Genomic DNA, 14794 nt, shown 5'->3' with positions numbered 1-14794 from the left:
ATAAAATTTGGGAACAAACGGACGAATGGTTATGGGGTTTGAGTCAACGGTTCTGATCTTTAAATGGCTCTATGGGGTCCATTCTGGTGATTGGAGTGGTTCTGGTGACCCTCTGGCTATGAAATTCATAGGATAGCTGCTCCATGGCCCGATGAAGGGACCTGTAAAATTTGAGGATGATCGCGTCTAGGGTTTGGTCATACGGGTTCGATTTGTGATCGACGGTCACCGTTTCATGATCGGGTCCCAGAGTTGGTGGATGGGTGTTGAAAAATTCATTAGACCTCCACCGTAAATATGGAAGAGATCCGACGGTTGGATAGCCTGGTATCTCGGTTTCATCTGCAAGCACCAGATTTCGGTCCTGATGCTTGGTATGTGGTCCGCGATGGTCCACAAGCCCAATGAGATTTATGGTTCCCTTTATTTTTAGAATTTTCTGACCTTCCTGTGTCATGGTGTAGCCCATACGGGCTGTCACTAAGGGCAAATGAGTCATCTCGCTCGACGGCCCGCACCGGGTCCTGTCATGACCTGACCGGTTTATTCTAATGGGCTAATCCTAGGTTGATTTGCTTGTAGTACCTCACCGCGCATGGTTTAGGTCCTGCAGAAAATCTTACGTGGACGCCCCAGGACACTGTACTGGTTGGATGGGTTATTACAATCTACCCCCCTTACAAATAAATTTTATCCTCGAAATTTGTACCTGTTAAGCCACAGGTGAGGAGGTCATCTAGGGACAGACAGCCATCTAAGAGGTACTCGCCGCATGAGTACATTATGTTGACTGATGGAGGAGAGCCAGAAGATTATTCTAAGGCCCTAACCGACGAGCATAAAGGGGAGTAGTTGAAAGCTATACAAGAGGAGATTGAATCCTTGTATAAGAATCACACTTATAATATGGTGAAATTGCTTAAGGGTAAGAAAGCTTTGAGTAACAAGTGGGTGTTCAGAAAGAAGGTTGAGCAGAAGAATTCAGAGACGAGGTTTAAGGCCAAACTTGTGGTGAAAGGGTTTGGTTAGAGGAAAGGCATAGACTTCGAGGAGATATTCTCACCAGTGGTGAAAATGACATCCATACGGGTGTTGCTTGGGTTGGTGGCTAGCATGGATTTGGAGATAGAGCAGTTAGATGTTAAAACTGTCTTCCTCCATGGTGACCTGGAAGAAGAGATCTACATGCACCAACCAGAGGGGTTCGAAATTAAGGGCAAAGAGCATATGGTGTGTAGGCTGAGGAAGAGCTTGTATGGGCTGAAACAAGCTTCACGGCAATGGTATAAGAAGTTCGACTCGTTTATGTTGAAGCATGGGTATGACAGAACGGAGTCGGACCACTGTGTGTTCACGCGCAAGTTCTCAGATGGTGATTTCTTAGTTCTGCTGTTATACATTGATGACATGCTCATCATGGGAAAAGATATCAAGAAGATCAACAGGCTGAAACAGGAGTTGGGAAAGTTGTTTGCGATGAAAGACTTGGGCTCGGCTAAACAGAACTTAAGAATGGAGATAACCCGTGACAGAGGCAGCAGGAACCTTTGGCTGTCACAAGAGCGGTATATTGAGAAAGTCCTAGAGCGGTTCAATATGAATGCAACGAAGCCGGTCAGTACTCCACTTGATGGTCACTTCAGATTGAGCGACAGACAGTGTCCCAAGATGAAAGCAAAAGTGGATGGGATGCAGAAAATACCCTACGCGTCAACAGTAGGAAGTTTGATGTATGTTATGGTGTGTACACGCCCAGACATAGCATATGCGGTTGGTGTTGTCAGCTGGTATCTTGTCAATCCTGGCAAAGAGCATTGGACAGCGGTGAAATGGATACTGCGGTATCTAAGAGGCTCATTCAGGTGGAGCCTATGCTATGGTGAAGGAAAGCCTGTGTTAGAGGGCTACACAGATGCAGATATAGCAAGCGACATAGACTCCAAGAAGTCTACATCGGGATTCATGTTCATGTTTGAAGAGGAAGCAGTTTCTTGACAGAGCAAGCTATAGAAGGTCATAGCATTGTCGACGATAGAGGCCGAGTACATTGCAGTCACGGAGGCATGTAAAGAGATGTTTTTGATGAAGAGGTTCCTATATGAACTTAGTCTGAAGCAGGAGCAACACGTGATCTATTGCGATAGTCAAAGTGCTATACACTTGAGTAAGAATTCAAGTCAGCACTCCAAGTCGAATCACATAGAGATTCGGTATCACTGGATCATGGATACTTTAGAACAAAAAATGTTACAGCTTGAGAAGGTCCACACGAACAATAATGGGTCAGACATGATGATCAAAGCTTTGCTCAAGGGCAAGTTCGAGGTTTGTAGAAACCAGTCGGCTTGAAGAAAGTAAATTCCTCCTAAGTCGGAAAGGGAGAGATTTAATGAAGTTTTCCTCCTCAGTTCAGAGGAGAGATAGTGCAACGGGTTGAAATTTTGGAGTATTTCACCACGTTGCTCGACCGATCATGGGTGGTGCTCGACCGGTCGAGTGGGGCTCGACTCAAAGTCCAGCGACCATCTGATGAGTTTTCTCCGTGGTGCTCGACTAGTCGAGGGAGGTGCTCGACCGGTCGAGTGGGCCGCTCGACCAGTCAAAGTTACGTAGATTCGAGTTCGGATCTTATACAGATTGTGGAAATCTGAGGCGATTTCGCAAGGGGTGCGAAAGAGAGTTTCCTAAACTATAAATAGGAGTGTTTAAGGCCTTTCTAGGTAATGCAAGAGGGTTCACACCGCAACTTGCATCCGTCTCGCAAAGGGAGCGACCCTCTGCGACACGTGCGAAGTGCGCCATTAGTGCTTCTACAGCCACACTGCCTCACATGCCCACGCCCTTGCACCGTGCCCGTGCCCGTGCCGGAGCCCAAGCGTGAGCACGCGCCGGTGTTCCAGTGCGTAAGTATTATAATACACCACCACTCTCATATAAACCACTTTTTCTTCTCATCATTTTCCAATGTGTAACTATTCCCAAAACCCACAAGAAAGGTGTTTTTTCAATTATTATTATTATTATTTTATATATATATATATAATTTAATATATTTAGTATATATTTTAAAAATCAACTTTTTGCAACACTTGCTAGGAGTAGAAATCTAATTTTCACTCTCTATCATTGATAAAATCCCGTCATCTCATTGATTAGCGGTTGATTGCAAGGATACTTAACAACTTTCGAAGGAGAAACGGTGGCATTGAAAATTGAGTTTTCACTTCTACAAAATTTGAAAACTTCTTAATTTTAAAAAGTTATTATTTTTAGGTGGAATGGAATTTAGATTTCCTCGATTAGTAGACGTCCAATGTGATAATATTTTAGGGTCTGGATGTCTTGAATTAGGCCATAGGTCCATCCTAACTGGGTTGGCATGATTTGAGTTAGACTTCTATTGAGTTAGGCACATGTGTTTCTGGTTTTAATGTGAAAAGCAATCCTTTTAATAAATGTAATTGATTGTTCTGATACTGGATTAGTTATTTGATACTCTGATGGAGTGTGATAGATGATACACGGGCACCTGCATTTGTGCATATGGCATACACGTTATTCAAATTAAACTGTCCAAAAATAAAATAAAATCATCCATAGTCAGATTATGATCCCAACATGATATTAATAAGATGATTGAAATATCTGATTTATGTAATTTTGTTTGTTGATTTCAAACCATGGATTCTGTCCATTAGATATACACTAATCAATCAGTTTAAGGCATCATTTTGACATAGTTGCTGTTTTTATAAACCACCTGAAGTGGGACCCACTATCTTGGTGGTTCAATTTGAGATATACACGTGCCACGTGTACAAATTTTGATTGCCTGCTTATCATCCATCACACTCTGTCAGAGTATCAGAGTTTTCTAGGAATCATCGCATCTTGTGAATACATGGAAAATATATCAGATTGATCGTTCTAGACCGTTCATTAGGCACAACACATATTTCGTGATCTACCGTACAAAAATCGGAACGAACTGAAAATTTTAACCATTTAATCAATATCCTATACTATGAACGGCGATCACTTGTTAAAAAATCAATTTGATCCATCTATTTGTTGGGCCCCCTCATGGAATGCTTATGATTCTAAGGTTAGCATCCATGCCATTCATAGCTTGGATGGCGATCAACCAATGGATAAGAACTTTGCATGGTATCCCGTGAAGTGTCGTCTGGATTTAATGGACGGTTCGGATTGATTGATTGCACTGTCTAAGAGTTCCGATTCAACTAGGCGTACTGTAACTTATAGCGCTCTATAGAGCACTGGATCATTTCTCTGCAGGAAAGATGACAGTATTAGACGGTCATCCATGAGACACTCGTGAGAAATCTTGTGCTGGGGCCCACCATCATGTGATGCAAACACGACATGGCCCCTGCATCCCGTGAGTCCGACCACGTCGATTCAAAAGCCTAAAAAAGACCTCGGAACCAATCTGTACCGTACACTGTGATGTATACGTCTTATCCACACCGTCCATCCATTTTTCCAGATGATTTTAGGTACAGAACACAAAATTGAAGCATATCCAAAGATCAAGTGGACCACATCACATGAAACGGTACTGATTATGACGTTGCCCACTTGAGCTTTGGATAGGCTTCAATTTTGGGCTCGTGCCATGCAATAAGCTGATAAAACGTATGTACGGAATGGATAAGATATATACATCACAGTGGGCCCCACAGTTTACTCATTAGGCAGCCCTTTAGGATCATCCGGATATCTTGGCAAGGATTGCCTGGTCCCCTGTGGTGCCCACCGTGATCTATTTATTTCATCCACTCCGTCCATCCGTTTTGGCAGCTCATTTCAGAGCATAAGACCAAAAATGGAGGAGATCGAAAGATCTTGGACCACACCATAGGAAGAACTGGTGATTGAACGCCCACCATTAAAAACTCTCTGGTGTCCACAAGTATTTAGGATGAAGCTGATATTTGTTTTCTTCCCTTCTTCAGGTCTGTGTGACCTTGTGAACAGGTCGGATGGAAAATAAAAATCAAGGTGGGTCTTAGGAAGGTTTTTACAGTGGCTGTCATTATCCAAGTGTGGTCCACTGGAGCTTTAGATCAGCGTCATTTTTGGGCTCATGATATCAAATGATATAAGAACCCAGAAGGACGGCATAGATGTAAAACATATACATCACAGTGGGCCCCACTGCGCCTGCCACCCTTGATGCTTTGATCCTATAAATCTAATAAATGATCATTTTCCAACTAAATATGAGCCGCTGATGAATTGACATTCCACGTTTATTTGCATAATACCGATTAAAGGGTCAGGATCGTCCAAAAAGTGTAATCTTTGAACTATGGCCCATTCACCATTGTAAATACCAAGTGGACAATTTGGATACTAGTCACGTGCGTTGTGTGAAAGAACGAGAATGATGCACCGGATCTAGGATGCTTCTAGAAGGACATGGGGTCTGTTTGGATGCAAGGATTCCAATCGTGTGGACGTGGAAAACGGATTTCATTTTCAGGGCTTTTTTTTTTTTTTCGTGAACAGAAATAGACTTTACTAAATAAGGGTTTTCTCATATTTCTTTAAAAAAGGCTTTTACTATGAATAAAGTTAATGATTATTTTATAAAAATTAGATTATCTTTGCAATCCAAAAAATAAATTAAAAAAACATTAAATTTAAGAAAATGTATTACATACATTGGATGGGACTTGGATTGTACAAGCATACAACACTGATGTGGGTACTATGTGCTACTAGTAAAGCTCTATGGGGCCACATGATGCATGTGTTTTATTTATCTGCACCATATCTATTTTTTCAGCTTATTTTAGGGCATGAATCCATAAATGGGGAGCCAATTAGGTGTTACTAGGGTAACAACCTAGTGGGTGTTATGGGCATCGAGTCAAGTTGGACCGATTTAGGGTTGACCCAACTTGATCTGGTTTTGAAATAGGTTTGACTCGAACTCGACTCAACTCATGAAATCCTTGCCGCTGCTCCAATTTCCCAATGCTCCCTCCGTCGTGCAGTTGTCGTACCCGGTCTCATTGACCCTGTAGACATTGTAGGTGGTTTTCTGGTACCTGAAGGCTGGAGAGAGAGAGAGAGAGAGAGAGAGAGAGAGAGAGGAGGAGGAGGAGGAGGAGGAGGAGGGTGCATGTGCAAGGGAGCTAGGGGGAGGGAGGGAGGGAGGGAGGGAGGGAGTGGAGAGGAGAGAGAGATATGAGGAGGGTGGTGATGGTGGTGAGTGGTTGTCAGGCTTAGAAGAGGAGGATGAGGGAGGGAGAGAGAGAGAGTTTGAGCTCGGGTTGGGGTCAAGATTGGGATAGGGTACGGCATATAGGTTAGAGATACTTAAAAATTATGTTATACACACACACACACACACACACACACACACACACTTGAATCTGAGTCCAGTCAATTAGACCAGCTTTAAAACTGTTGCGCGCTAAAGACTTGACTTTATAGAGTGAGATTGAGACCTGTATCTAGTCCTAGATCCTTCAGCAGCATCACAGCTAGCAGACCCACTTCCATTTGCAGTTACAATTCCAATTTTCAGATCGAGTTGATTCTGACCGGATCAAGTTTCGGGGTGAGTCGGGTTGTGTTACTAGGTAACTTGAACTCGACTCGGTTTGAGTTTAGATTGGGTGAAGCCTACTCGGTTCGGATTGACTCACCCATTCGGTTCAGGTCGAGTTAGGTCTGAATGAGTCGGACGAGACGAGTCAAGTAGTCCCGTGCCCAACTCTAGGGTTACCCATATTATAGGGCCCACCTTAATAATGTGTTGTATATCCACACTATTCATCTATTTCTCCGGCCCTTTTTAGGAAAAGGGTCGCAAAAATTATGCAGATCTAAGTCTCATGTGGACTACACCACAGGAAACAATGGTGATTGAGTACCTTACTATTAAAAATTCCAAAGAGCCTGTCGTAAGTTTTCATAATGTTCATTTGAAATCCAACCAGTCGATAATGACAAGAAGATATGGATGAAGGGAAAATGGAAAGATCAGATTGATCCAAAACGTTTGTGGCATAAAAAGTTTTTAATGATTATTCATCACTGTCTCCACTAGTATGGTCCACCTGATATTTGAATCTTCTTATAATTTGGGATCGCATCCTAAAATGAGATGGAAAAACATAAAAACAACATGGATATATATAAAATACATCACGGTGGGCCCCATAATGTGTGGGTAACAACCACTAAGCTATTACCCGGTTAATCCGCTCCTCAAAAATGAGGTAGATCCAAATCTCAGGTGGAAACACACTAGGAAATAGTGGTGATTGAATGACCATCATTAAAACCTTCTTAAGGCCACAAAAGTTTTGGATCAAGCTGATATCTGTGTCTTTCCCTTCATCCCCTTCGGTGTGACATAATCAACATGTTGGATGGCAAATAAACACTATAGTTGTCCAACGGTAGGCATCCAATCACCGTTATTTCCTATAGTGTGTGGTCCACCTAAGATTTGGTTTTGCCTCATTTTTTGGAACATACCCTAAAATGAACCAGCAAAATGGATGGACGGTGTGGATAAAACACATACATCATAGTGGGGCCACAAAGCTTTTCTAGCAGCACATAGTACCAATACCGGTGCATTGTGTGCTACACTATGCAATATGAGTCCCACCCAATGGGCCATGGCACCTAAGACTAACTTCCAAAGGGACTGAAGGGTGTGTTTAGAGAAAGAAAATCTAGAGAAAAGACATGGGACACAAAATGATTATTTTCATAATCACCGTTGATAAATTAATTCCATTTGTAGGGTTCCTATCCGCCGCACTAGTGAAAATTCCCAATTTCTTTAAAAAAATGTTCACCATATATTTCTCATTAGAAAACTTTCATTGTAATAGAGGAGACAAACAGCTATCCATTACACATGGTTTTGCTTCATAACAATAGAAAACATCATATCGAAAAAGAGAAATTTCTTTTTCTATGAATGCTGCCATACATGAAATTGATTTGGATAAGATGCAATTCCAAATGTAGCATACGAGTTGGACGGACCATGTCCGGTCTTCTTCTTTTTTCTTCTCTTCTTGTTTTTAATGTAAAAATGATCCTAACCATATGTCGTTATGGGACCCACCTCATGAACATTTCCAATCACCCACAAGCATTGCCCACCAGTAGAGTTCGATTTCAGTACTATAGTATGCAGAAAACGAAATCCTGATCTTGGTTGTGACTCACGAGTAGAGCTGTACACGAGTCGAGTCGAGTCGAGTATTGCCCTACTCGTACTCGGCTCTTAACGCCGGAGTGCTGCTCGTACTCGGCTCTACTCAGCCAACGAGCATGGACTCCCTGCTCGTACTCTACTCGCCCGAGTACGAGCCGAGTATGAGTAGTAAACGAGTTGAGTCGAGTCCTAGTTTTCGAGGTGAATTCGAGTACGAGCATACAATACCTTGCCTTCCCAAACTTGGAAGGAATAGAACTATGCAGTCTTTAGCCCCACCAAATGTAAAAGCTTGCTACTTTATTATTATGACTTAGAAGGAATAGAACTATGCAGTCCCTATACCTGGGATTTGGGATTATTATTATTATTATTATGATTTTTTATTTTTATTTTTTTTCTGGTTAGCCCATTAGACTAGTACACCCACACCCACTGTCAGCTCACACTTCACTCTAAAACACAAATATCAGGTTAATCCCAAATCTATATTAAAAAATTTCTATATTAACATATATTAAACAATTTCTAAAAATCAAAAATCAAAAATAAAAAATCAACCCCACACCTTACCGGGCGAGCTGGGCAGGAACGACCGGCAGCTGCGTGCAGGGCAAGGCGATGACAGACGAGTGGTAGCCTGGCAGGGACGAGCTGCGGCACTGGACGAGTGGCAGAGACGAGCCCCATCACCGGACAGGGGCACCAGATAGGCCGCAGGGACGAGCGGCAGGGTCTAGCATCGCCGGATAGGGGACAGGCGAGTGAGAGAGAGAGAGAGAGAGGGAAGAAGAGGGACGACCAAAGTCCGGACGGGCGCTGGGACAGGGAGGGGAGAGAGAGAGAGAGGGGTTTTTTTTTTCAAACGGGGTGGGGAGGGAAGAAGGGTTTGGGCGCTCGCTAGTTGAAAATGACGGGTGGGTGGGGTTGGATTTTTTTTGGGCGCTCGGCTGCTCGCTGGTTGAAAATGACAGGTGGGTGGGGTAGGGTTTTTTTTGGGCAAGCTTATATATACGGGTACGAGTCGAGTACGAGTCGAGTACCGAGTCGAGTACCTCTAGACTCGTACTCTAGTCGTAATGTAAACGAGTCGTGGAAACCCGCTCGTACTCGGCTCTAACTTAGACGAGTCGAGTATCGAGTCGAGTATTCCGAGTCAAGTCGATCAAGTACCCGAGCTTAGCTTGCTCGTGTACAGCTCTACTCACGAGCTATTGCTACACCTCTCTCTCTCTCTCTCTCTCTCTCTCTCTCTCTCTATATATATGTATATGGAAAAGGTTCTATGGGGTCGAGCTCATGGGAACTCCCTGTGAGGTCTAGCTGTGTGGGCCCCACCATTATGTATGTCGAACATCTACCCCATCAATCAGATGCACCATTCTGTAGTGGGCATAGGGATTAAAAATCAAGTCAATCCGTGACTTGTGTGCCCCACAACACATACAAAAGTTGAGAGGGGTTACCCTCCATTAAAACATTGATAATTATTTTTTGGGCCCACTGAGATGTGGTTTACAAATCCAACCCATCCATTATGTGTGTCCCACTTGGATGAGGGATCAGACCAAGTTTCAGATGCATCCAAATTTTAAGTGGGCCCCACCAAGTGCTTTTATATGTTTTAGGCATGTCTTCACATGAGTTTGGATGGTATGGCCCACCTGAGTTCCGTATACGGCTGATTTTTGGGATATCCCATGATTTAAAGGGGACCCATCAAATACAGTGTTGATGTTCAACATACATAATAGTGGGGCCCACACAGCTCAACCTCATGGGGAGTTCCCATGAGCTCCACTGTATAGAACCTTTTTCCCATATTTATATATAAAACACCCAGATCCATAGCTCAACTGACAGACTGAGAGATACCTCGTTTCAATACTTGAGGCCTTGGTATCGATCCCTAGTGGGGGTGGCTAACATGGAGTGTGTGTGCTGACATGGGTGTGTACTAACAAGCTAACCCAAATATATATATATATATATATATATATATATATATATATATATAGAGAGAGAGAGAGAGAGAGAGAGAGAGAGAGAGAGTTAGCAGTTTAGTGAGTTTTCAAAAAATTCGCACAAGTTCTGTGTGAACTGGTGCGCAGTTGAGCATTCGGATATATATATATATATATATATATATATATATATATATATATATATATATATATATATATATATATATATATATATATATATATTATACGATGATTTTGCTATCGTTCCAGCTTCATGTGGCCTTATGTAGACAAGACAAATGGTTAGTTGGTTACCTTCCATAGCACATGGTTTTCTTTTATAATCCTAACAACTGATAGCATCACATTGAAAAAAAAGAAATTTCTTTTTCTATGAAATCCACCCACACATGAAATTGATTCGTGTAAGATACACTTCCAAATGTAGTATGCGGTTTGAATGGGCCATGCCCAGTGTTCTTTTATTCGTCTTCTTCTTTTTAATATAAAAATGATCCTAACCATATGTCGTTGTGGGACCCACCTCATGAACATTTTCAATCACCCACAAGCATGGCCCACCAGTAGAGTTCGATTTCAGTACTATAGTCTGCAGAAAACTAAATCCTGATCTTGGTTGTCAACTCGAGCTATATATTGCTACACCGGCGCAGTGTTACTATCCATATGCATGCATGTGGCCTCTGTACATGTGGCACATAATTCAAACCAAAATCGTCCAACTTGGGGGCCTGTCTACGGAGATTGGCATGACGGTCCCATGGTCCCATCTCCTGATGGATAGATGTGGCTGGCTTTTGCACTAGGTGATCCTTGTGATGAGAATAATGCAGTGGATGCGTTTGGATATTGTTAGACATGGGCTTGTGGGGCTCACTTGTGGGCAACCACTTATGAGCAGGTCTCATGAGAGTTGTCATGCATTATTGATGAGGGAGAGATCGAATGAGACTGGACAACCTCCCGCCTCATCTAAACTCTCTAAAACTTTATTTTACATATAAACAGGTTCTACCGGAAAACGATACTAAATTACAAGATCTTAGACCGAAAGTAGAGATAGAATTATTGTATCCTTTATATGTCCATCTGGCCCATTTCTTAAACGATCTAAGTCATAAACTGTAATCCAAGGTCATCTTTATTATAAAATTAGAGGGGTGATCAGACTCATTTGCTTTTGTAATAGTTAGGCAGGCCACTAGACCTGTGGCGTTCATTATCGACTTATGTAGTCTCATATCATGCAGACTGTCAGATCCTATGGGCCCACTCTTCCGCCCAACTGTCAAATATCTTACACACTTGATAGATTACAACTTATGGTCCAACCAGTTGGACTAACTCATCTAGCAAGATAGATCCCCACAAAAATAAAAAATAAAAATGAGGTGCCCAAAGTATTGTATCTAACCATTAGATGGGACCCATATAAATGTTGAGATTTTACCATGGTCATTTATTGTTTTCTACAGCATCATCCACCTGATAGGTAGATTGACCTGATTTTTAGGGCATCCCATTTTCATGGTAGGATTGCATTGGTAGACAGGTCGAATGTTATATGAACATCATGGTGGGCCTCACACACAACTAGTTGGACACACTCCTAGTTGTGTTTGGGTATAATCTTTCTCCATTCATTTGTGTGTGCGCATGTACGTTTTGCTAATATCCCTACTTTAGTTTCCAAACTTTTTAAATGGCACAAGTGTAGCCTATCATCGATGTATTGTTCATCATATAAGTCATGGTGCAAGAATCAAGTTGATCAGAAGATCTTCGTCCTTTGTATGGGATCAATTAATCATACCCATCCATTTTTTACTAACCATAAATCACATTACTTTAGAATCATAAGAAATACAAAGTAAGATCCTTCTACTAGATGTTTCAAGTAGATGATTGGATTTATTTCGTTTCTTCAATTATTCTTGCCCGGAAGCTTAAAATCATACGATTGGCATGATTTTTGCAATATGACTTACTCCCAGTTGTATGAATGAATGAATGATTTGGATAGACAATAAGTCACCCCTTGTCACCTTGTATTAGTGTGTGTATATGTAGAGGAATGCTCACCAACACATTCTTACGTGAGTACCCGTGTGCACCTTTGCACATGTATCTTAGGCACAAAATCTGAACAATCAACGTGATGCGGCACCCCTTGACGCATTACCAGCTAAATTTTCAGCCATTTCCAAAACTCTTAGTAGGCCATAGCAAAGAGAAATGCAAATCAAGGGAGGAAACTGTTTCCTTTTTCCATGGCCTATATCACGTTGATCATTCAGATTTTGTACCTAAGACACATGTGCGAAGGTGTGCAGGTGATCATTCCTCTTTCTCTTTATATATATATATATATATATATATGAGCTATGTGGGCCCCACCATGATGTGTGTTGAACAACAACACCATGCATTTGATGGGTCCCCTTTAAATTATGCGATATCCCAAAAGTCAGCCGTACATGGAACTCAGGTGGGCCATACCATCTAAAATCATACGAAGACATGCCTAAAACATATAAAAGCACTCGGTGAGGCCCACTTGAAATTTGGCTGCGTCTGAAACTTGGTTTGACCCCTCATCCAAGTGGGACACACATAATGGATGGGCTGAATTTGTGAACGACATCTCAGTGAGCCCAAAAAATAATTATGAATGTTTTAATGGGATGATAACCCCTCTCAACATTTGTATGTGGTGTGGCCCACAAAAGTCATGGATTGACTTGATTTTTAAGCCGGAGGCCCACCATGGAATGGTGCATCTGACTGATTTGGTAGATGTGAGGTCCACATAGCTCGACCTCATGGGAAGTTCCCATGAGCTCGACCGTGTAGAACTATTTCCATATATATATATAATGATTTTTTATTTTGCTATGGTTCCACCTTCATGTGACCTTATGTAGACGAGATAAATGGTTACCTTCCAGAGCACATGGTTTTCCTTTGTAATCCAAACCACAGGAGACATCAAATTGAAAAAGAGAAATTTCTTTTTCTATGAAATCCACCCGCACATGAAATTGATTTGTGTAAGATACGCTTCCAAATGTAGTATGCGGTTTGGATGGGCCATGCCCAGTGTTTGTTTGTTTGTTTTTTTTCTTCTTTTTAATGTAAAAATGATCCTAACCCTATCTTTCCAAGGGCTATTCACCGTGGGACCCACCTCATGAACATTTCCAATCACCCACAAGCATGGCCCACCAGCATAGTTCGAATCAGAAAACTAAACCCTGATCCTGATTGTCGACTTTTGAGCTATTGCCACGCTGGCACAGCGTAACTATCCATGTGTATGCATGTGGCCATTATAGATGTGGCACATCATTCAAACCAAAACCATTCAAGGGCCGTCTATGGAGGTTGACATGATGGTCCCATCTTCTGATGGATGGATGTGGCTAATTTTTGCACTGGGTGATTCTCATGATAAGAACAATGGAGTGCATGGGTTGGATATCACACACATTATAGATTAGAAGTTATGGTCCAATCAGTTGAACTTGAGACTGTCTCTCGCACACAGGAGAGAGAGAGATGTTCATGTACAATGAGCTGTATGTTTAATTAATTGTTTGCATGACATTCGACTTGTCCAGCAAGATAGTTCCACTATGAAAATGGAATGCCCCAAATATAGATGGATTCAACCACTGGATGTATATATATGGGAAAAGGTACTATGCGCTCGACCTCCCACGAGGTGAAGCTGTGTGGGCCCCACCATTATACGTGTTGACCATCAACACCGTGCATTTGATGGGTCCCTCTAAATAATGGGATATCCCAAAAATCAGCCGTATACGGAACTCAGGTGGGCCATACCATCTAAACTCATGTGAAGACATGCCAAAAACATATAAAGCACTTGGTGGGGCCCACCTGAGTTTTGAATGCTGCTGAAACTTGGTCTGAACCCTCATCCAAGTGGGACACACATAATGGATGGGCTGGATTTGCAAACCACATCTCGGTGGGCCCAAAAAATGATTATGAATGTTTTAATGGTGCACAGCCCGTCCCCACTTTTGTATGTGGTGTGGTCCACACAAGTCACGGATTGACTTGATTTTTGAGATCTAAGCCCACGATGGAATGGTGCATCTGACTGATGGGGTAGATGTTCGAAACGCATCACAGTGGGGCCCACACAACTCGACCTCATGGGACGGTCTTGTGAGGTCCAGCGCATAGTACCTTTTCCCTATATATATATATATATATATATATATATAGCGGTTCATTGTAGCATCATTCACCTTATATGTATCGACCTGATCTTTGGGGCATGTCATTTTCACGGTGGGACTGCCTTGCTAGACACATCGAATGTTAAATGGACATCTTGGTGGGCCTCACATACAACTAGTTGGACGTATATAGAGGTGTACAATAGTCGAGCTTGGCACAGCTCGAAGTTGACCCCAGCTTGAACTCGATTGGGCTCGGCTCGGTCCTCGAGCCTGACTGGGTAGCTCAGCTGGGTTCGGTCAACAGCTCGGGCAGTTCAAGCTGAGTTCGAGCCAAGATCGAGCCGAGTTTGCCTATGCAACATTTTTAGGAACACATG

This window comes from Magnolia sinica, chromosome 14 (assembly GCF_029962835.1).
Source record: "Magnolia sinica isolate HGM2019 chromosome 14, MsV1, whole genome shotgun sequence".
Lineage (NCBI taxonomy): Eukaryota > Viridiplantae > Streptophyta > Magnoliopsida > Magnoliales > Magnoliaceae > Magnolia > Magnolia sinica.
This window is presented reverse-complemented; position numbering follows the sequence as displayed.